Source organism: Tasmannia lanceolata, unplaced genomic scaffold (assembly GCF_043159265.1).
Source record: "Tasmannia lanceolata isolate RefF3 unplaced genomic scaffold, GAP_Taslan_0.1 ptg000008l, whole genome shotgun sequence".
Classification (NCBI taxonomy): Eukaryota; Viridiplantae; Streptophyta; class Magnoliopsida; order Canellales; family Winteraceae; genus Tasmannia; species Tasmannia lanceolata.
In genome coordinates this window covers 69,740,607-69,748,044 of record NW_027518685.1, presented here as the reverse complement: position 1 = coordinate 69,748,044, position 7,438 = coordinate 69,740,607, and the positions used below count along the sequence as shown (strand labels likewise).

Genomic DNA, 7,438 nt, shown 5'->3' with positions numbered 1-7,438 from the left:
ATAGGGATATTTTTGTCTTAAAAAATAATTATGACTATAACCTTACACACAAGACACAGCATAACAACCTCCCTAAATATTTTTGTTATGTTATTCTACGTACCACGTAGGCCTTGCTAGGACTTAGAAGCTGTCTTTTACCTTCTTTATTTTTTTTTTTCGAACTAGTGAAAATTTATTACGAGCACCCACAAAAAATGCAAAGAAAACACCAACACAAGAAATCTGATGAAGTTTAAGGGGAGAAAATAAAAAATCTCAAGTTGCATGATCTCCTTACAAGATGGAATGGGACATGGTGACCCTTCACGCTAGGGCTGCACACGGTTCGGACCAATTTGGTTTAGGGAGTTTTTTTGAAACGAATCAATCACATCTGTTTGGAGAAAATCCAAACCATAACCAAACCGATCGGGGGGTATAATCAAACCAAACCAAACCAAACCAAACCGATTTGGACCAGTTCGGTTCTGTTTGGTTCACAATTTATCCGGTACAAATCCAAATCAAGTAGTTAAATACATTTATCTATCCAAACTAAAAAGGTTTATCTATCCAAATCGACCATCAACGGTGTGCAACGAGACCGGCAAGCTCTCTCTCTCTCTCTCTCTCTCTCTCTCTCTCTCTCACACACACACACACACACACACACACACACATGAAACAAAAAATGAAGAGACCCCTCCCTCTCTAACCCTAATCGATATAGGGGATGATATATTCGATCCCCCCTACTTCACGCAATCAAGTATCTCAAGTTTCCAACAATGAACTCTGAAATTCCCATAGATATGCACAGAGCCTAAAAGACACAACCATTCACATTTGGCATCCAAAACAAACAGGACCTAACTGAACTAATCAATCCCATATGGTCTACATTGTTAAAAGTATAAAAGATAAATAATGCCTTTCTCCAACAGCTTAAGCATTAGGAGAAGTTGGTAAGTTAACATGGTATCAGAGCCAAAGGTCTCGAGTTCAAACCTCCTCGATAGCAAAAATCCACATGCGATGGTCGGCCCAAAGTGGGACCACATGTGCCATGTGTTTGCCAAGTGGGCCACACGTCCGGGAGAGTGTTAAAAGTATAAAAGATAAATAACGCCTTTCTCCAACAGCTCAAGCATTAGGAGAACTTGGTAAGTTAACATACATGACCCTTATGTGATATGTATGGAAGCCTTTTTTGTCACTTGGTATGCAACAATCATCAGTGTATACATATTTAATACTCAAATGATGATCCCTAACGTTCTCCCTAAGGACCCTAACAATATGATACTTAAAGGAATTATGCTTATTGTCATTGTCACTCTTCTTTATCCTTAGAGAAGAAACCTACTGTAGCATTATCCCAATAAATAACACATAGCCTAGAGATACGAGTGCATGACTCCAAGCCTAGTGATAAAATTCTGCAACCATAGTGCCTGTATGATGAAGACAAGAGTTCTGACCAAGCTGAACAAAAAGAAGAGAGTACTTGAGCCAACTGGAACATCCAAAGGCTTTGAAAAGATCTGAGCTGGAACATCCGAAGGTTCTGAAAAGATCCGAGCGGTTGAAGGGCAAAGTTAAAGGGACTGTAAATAAGTAGTAGTGGCAACCATGTAATAAGGCGTACATTGAAGGGGTGAAGAGAATTGGGAAGAGGACCACTGCCACATGGCGGCCTAAGAAGGCCAAGTGTATAGGGGGACCACTTGGGTCAAGGACAGATGTCAATATCTCCTTGCAGTCTTCCACCTATAAATAGGAGGGAGGGAGGGAGGGATGGATGGGGACTTTTGGCTGAGAAGAAAAATTGAGGTTCCAAAATTCTCAAAGGCTCTGGAATCGGATTGGGAGCTTGGGGAAAAAGAGTTTTAGCAGAGGAAGTGTGGAGGATCTTCAAGTGTAAGATCTTTTCCATACTTTTGCCTTTGTTTTCAGTTTTGAATCGAAGACTGAGATCTCCTCTATTACTCTGTTCTTTCTTGTTTCATAGACTGTAATTCTTCTTCTTCTTTTTTCTCTTGGATCCCTTCAAGATCTATACAATGTGTGAGCTAAGTTCAATTGGAAATTCTCAGATGTTTCCTCTACTTTCATAGCAAATTATCTTTAGAATATCCTACATTTTTTCCCTCTTCTTTACTTCCTTATTAAACTTCTTTTTCTTTGCAAATGTTGGAGTTGCAAGAGTAATGAGGTATTAGATCATAGTAGGTCTTTACTAGTTATAAGTTTGCATCCAAATGTTAGATCCACATCAAGAATTTGGTATCAGAGCTGGATCGGAAAGGTTTCTAAGCTTTTTCCCGATCCTGAGTAACCTATCTTCATCTCTGTAGTGATCTGATCCTAAAGCTTGTGTATTGGATCTGTCATTTTGATGGATTTTTTTTTCTTGTTCAACATGCAAATTTTGACTTCATCTTTGAGTTAGAGGAAGATTTCTTCAAGTAAACTACTCTCTCTGTAGACAGATGTCTATTTGCTCTGAGACTCGACATGTATTCTAAGATATCTTGATTTTAGTGGATCTTGTTGCAATTCTTTCCTATTTTGATCAGATCTGGAACTTTAGAAAGATCTCCTACCTGTTTTACACTTGATCAGTAGTGTAACTTGTTGAACGAGGTTTATGTTTTTTTTTATTTTTTATTCGATCATTGTCCTTGAACAAATCAATTCATCTTCACTTCTTCTTACATCTGTTGATCCGTTCATTGAAATCTTCTTATACTTGTATTTCTTTTTCCATTTCAGTCGTGTTAATCCTTTAGCCTTTGTTTTCACTAATTGTTTACCAAGTCGAAATCTGAGCACCACACGATCGGCTAAGAGGATCATTAATTTTCTCATCCACTTCTCCTGCTGGTCATCAAATGTGTCTTTTTTTTGTTAATCTCACTACCGCTTAAAGAGTTTAGATCTTTAATTCTCCAATGCGTTGCTCAACTGTCTTCAGCAAGCTGGTGGAGAATTAGTTCATTTCAGCTACTCAAGAAGACTTCCCTGTACTTGATCTACATCTTGTGAAAAAAAAAAGGAGGAGTTCTGCTGAAGAGGATCGAGTAGATCAGTTTGGACACGAATTACTATTAAAGAAAGGCTTTGAGCCACACAACGATAACATCAGACATTGATCGATCATACTTGTATTCAACCACTCCTTTCACTACCTCCTTAGAGCTGCAAGTGACAAAACTTGTGAACAGTATCTGAACCATTGTTAGGATTTTTCAAGCAGCTGCTGATGCCTCCTAAACGAGGGACTACAACTGAGACTGAGGAAGGGTTTCAAAACTCTTCATATACAGCGCTATCTGGTAAGATCCATACCTTGGCAACTCGCCAAGAGGAATTTCTAGCACGGGAAGTGCAAAGGCAGCAGCAATTAGACCTCATAATGGAGATGTTGGACCAGCTGAGCGTGCAACGGCGTTCTCCAACCCCTCCACTACCACCTGGATTTGAGGATACAGTGAATGATGAGGAAGGAACCAGGACTCCTATGAGACGGGACAAGGCAGGTCCTAATCTGCCACGGCACAATCCACCTCATTTTGATCCTCCGTTTGCGCGCCACAACGACCGATGGGAACATGGCCTCAAAATAGAATTTTCGGAGTTCGATGGGGGAAGAGAGCCCAAAGATTTACTAGACTGGGAGGCCACTGTGGAAGAAACATTGGACCTTAAGGAGATACCGACGGGGGAAGAGAGCCCAAAGATTTACTAGACTGGGAGGCCACTGTGGAAGAAACATTGGACCTTAAGGAGATACCGACCGACAAGGTCGTTGCCTTATTAGCAACTCGATTGAGAAGACGTGCATTGGCTTGGTGGCAAGCTGAAAAGTTCCGCCGGCGCCAACTTGGAGAGCCACTAATCTCTTCATGGGAGATGTTGAGGCGGGAACTATGAAGGGAATTCTTATAATACAACTTTGGCCACGAACTATATCGGCGTTTGCATAAGCCAGTGCAAGGGCCGAAGTCAGTAAGCGAGTACACCATGGAATTCCGTCAATTGGTAGCCCGAAATAACCTCCGGGAGACAGAAGAACAGCTCGTATCCCGCTATATTAGCGGGTTGAGAATATCCATACAAGATGACATAGCTCCACATTCCTTGCCGAGTGACTGAGGCCCAAAGTAAGGCCCGTGCCATTGAAGAGACGCAACAGCGGGGTCATTATCGTCGCTTCCTGTACAATGGGTCTATGGGTGTTCCGAGGACAAGCTGACCTACTAATGCTGCCTCAACACGAGCGACGTCTGTTCCGACTTCCACGAGTGCACCACAACTACCTGTAACTAGGTCTCAGTTCCGACTTCCACAAGTGCACCACAACTACCTGTAACTAGGTCTCAGACTGTCGGCCAAACAGCCCCACAGCATCCTCAAAACCCACGGGCAAATGTCAAATGTTTCCGGTGCCAAGGCATGGGGCACTATTCTAACGAATGCCCCAAGGCACGACAACAGCTATGTGTTCATGATGATGATTTTGAGGAAGCGTTTGAGGAAGAGCCATTACCTCCAGAGGAGAATGTAGATGAAGAGGACATTTTATCAGCTGAAGATACTTTGGGAGAGTGTTTGGTTTCACGGAGGGTATGTCTGACCCCCAAGCCAGAGGAGGATTGGCTCAGACATAACATATTCTCTACCAAATGCTCCATAAATGGCCGAGTGTGCAAGCTTATCATAGACCCTGGAAGCTGTGAAAATATCATCTCACAAGAGGCGGCCCAAAAGCTTAGTCTACAGTTAGAGCCACACCCCAGACCTTATCGGCTTCTTCGGCTAAATAAGGATTACGAGGCTTGGGTAAAGCACAGATGTTTTGTGGCTTTTTCTATCGGGGAGAAATACCATGATCAATCGTGGTTTGATGTAGTTCCCATGGATGCTTGCCATGTCTTCTTGGGCCGACCATGGCAGTACGACCGCAACATTCTATATGACGGACGAAAGAATGTGTATTCTTTTTTTAAGGATCGAAGGAAAGTTACCCTTTTACCGCATAAAGGGGAACCCGGTGCCGCCACCACCACCACAGAGAAGAAGAGCTGACTTTGAAGAGGCCTGGGGAACTCCGACATCATTTTTGCTTTGGTTTCCACCCCTTTTCCTGAAGACAGTACTATTGAGGGCATTGATTCATTGTCCCCTCAAGTGGAAGAAGTTTAATCAGAGTTTGTGGATGTGTTTCCTCAGGAATTCCCACATGAGTTACCTCCTACGAGGGAGGTACAACATCATATTGACCTCTTTCCTGAGGTCACTCTTCCAAATAAAGCGCATTATAGAATGTCGCCGAAAGAGCATGAGGAGCTCCTACGCCAAGTGGAAGAGCTACTACAGATGCGCTGTACCTGCATTGCTAGTACCTAAAAAGGATGGGTCTTGGAGGATGTGCGTGGATAGTCGCGCCATCAACCGCATTACTATTAAGTATCCATTTGCATTACTATTAAGTATCGATTTCCGATCCCTCAGTTAGATGACATGCTCGACCAATTGAGTGGGGCCACTATATTTTCTAAAATCAATCTTAAAAGTAGTTGTCACCAGATTCGGATCCGTCCTAGGGACGATTGGAAGACAGCCTTCAAAACTCAGAACATGGTGCAAAGTAGAGGGGGTTTATATTCTGCGCGCACGAAGTCCATTATTTTTCAAACAAATACTGTAGGACTAACTTCATGGGATAATCCCAACCGTTCATATGTTGGGCCCCAACTTAAATAAGCATCTCCACAAGATGATCCTAACCCTCCGATTTGTAGAGAGACTGCACATTTTAGAAAAACCTCTATAGATTGGGGAGTTAGGATCATCCCATCGAGATTATTTACCGGATACAACATATTTAAGTTGTGGCCAACAGATGAACGGTTTGGATCATCATATGAAGTGGGCCCACAGTAGTTTTTGAAAAATAATGGATTTCACAGGCGCATAGATGTTGTAAGTTACATCAATCATGGACATTTTTTGTCTCATTTTATGTACCGTTGTTGCCAATGTCCAATATTCAACTATATCAAAAATAAGTTTAAGTGTGATTTAATCATTATAATGGCCAATAAAAATTCAAACTTGTAAATTTATTTTAAGGTAAATATTTTTTAATTAATTGGGCCATTTTTTCCACCTCAAATAATTTATTCTAGAGAAAAATAAAGATTAAAATTTGCAAGATTTCAGCCCATATAGCTGAAAAATCTTTACCTCCCTTAGGCCATGTTTGGATCTCAAGAAAAATATTTCCGACGGAAACTTTTTCTAGGGTAAATGTTTCCTTTCCTCGATTTAGAAGGGAATAATATGATTATGGTTAATTTATAGGGATATATCATGAGGTCCCTCTAAATAAAAATTGAATAGGGTGGATTCAAATTATCTTTTTTAGTGTGAAAAAAACAGTAGGAAATGTTTGAATATGACACATCGCAATACAGTTTTCAAATGAACAATCCAGATATGGTGCCAATGTACATTCAGTAACAGGAAGAAGTTAAGAAAAGACCTTTTCAATTCTTCAGATATGGTAGAAAGAAGTTAATAGACCTTTTCAATTCAGATATGGCAGGAAGAAGTTAAGAAAAGACCTTTCAAATTCAGAAAAGGTGCCAATGTAGAAATGAATAGTGATACGAATAGATGTGCCCATATTATTTTTTGGTGATACAGGTTTCCAACTGTAAAAAATTGCACACCCAATGGTGTTCATCCTCATCAATCTGGTGTGCCTAGCTAGTCTAGAACATTGCCTCCAGTCCCGAGATGATCGAGTGTTCAGCTTAATTATTGACATTATTTCCTCATTTTATGTTAAAATCATGTCAGTCATATCCTTTTATCCAGGTCAGGATCATCCAATAATGGTGAGAATATATAATATAAAAATATCGTAAAAATGTCAGGATAATATCATGATATTATGGGTATATTTTATGATAAAAATAAAAAACATAGCTATATTTTTCAAATCTAGGGATTATTTCGGAATTGTCGTTTTATCAAAATGTCGCAATAAAAACGTGATAATTTGAAAATATTGGAGATAATTGTGACATAGAATACAAGCAGTGTGTCATTGTGAAATTGAAGAATATACGGGCTTAGATACCTCACATCCAGACTCTAAGGCAAGCTTGAAAACCCAAGTGAAATTGAATGCATAGCAGCAGATTCAGATATCTTAATCTGTGATATCCAATAAGAGACAGATGAGAGAACACTGAATTTCCGCCTGTTTGTCGACTTTGACGCATCAGAGGCAGGTGTATCACAATTTCCCTGGCTGCTAGTTAATTTCTTTGTTCTAATAATGCTGCTAACCGGTCTCGGTAGTGGGGCTGACAGAAGACTTGGCAAGAATTGAGAGGTGTCTGGGTGGTTTAGCAGTTTTTTCCTTGCCAGAAAGATAAAA

At 40.5% G+C, this 7,438-nt stretch overlaps 1 long non-coding RNA gene across 1 annotated transcript; it reads left to right on the top strand.

Moving 5' to 3' along the window:
- The first annotated feature begins 1,790 nt into the window (after positions 1 to 1,790).
- LOC143885555 (uncharacterized) lies at positions 1,791 to 6,014 on the top strand. The gene is made up of 2 exons (XR_013253465.1): positions 1,791 to 1,902; positions 2,960 to 6,014. It is a non-coding gene; the product is annotated as an uncharacterized LOC143885555 (long non-coding RNA).
- Positions 6,015 to 7,438: the final 1,424 nt, after the last annotated feature.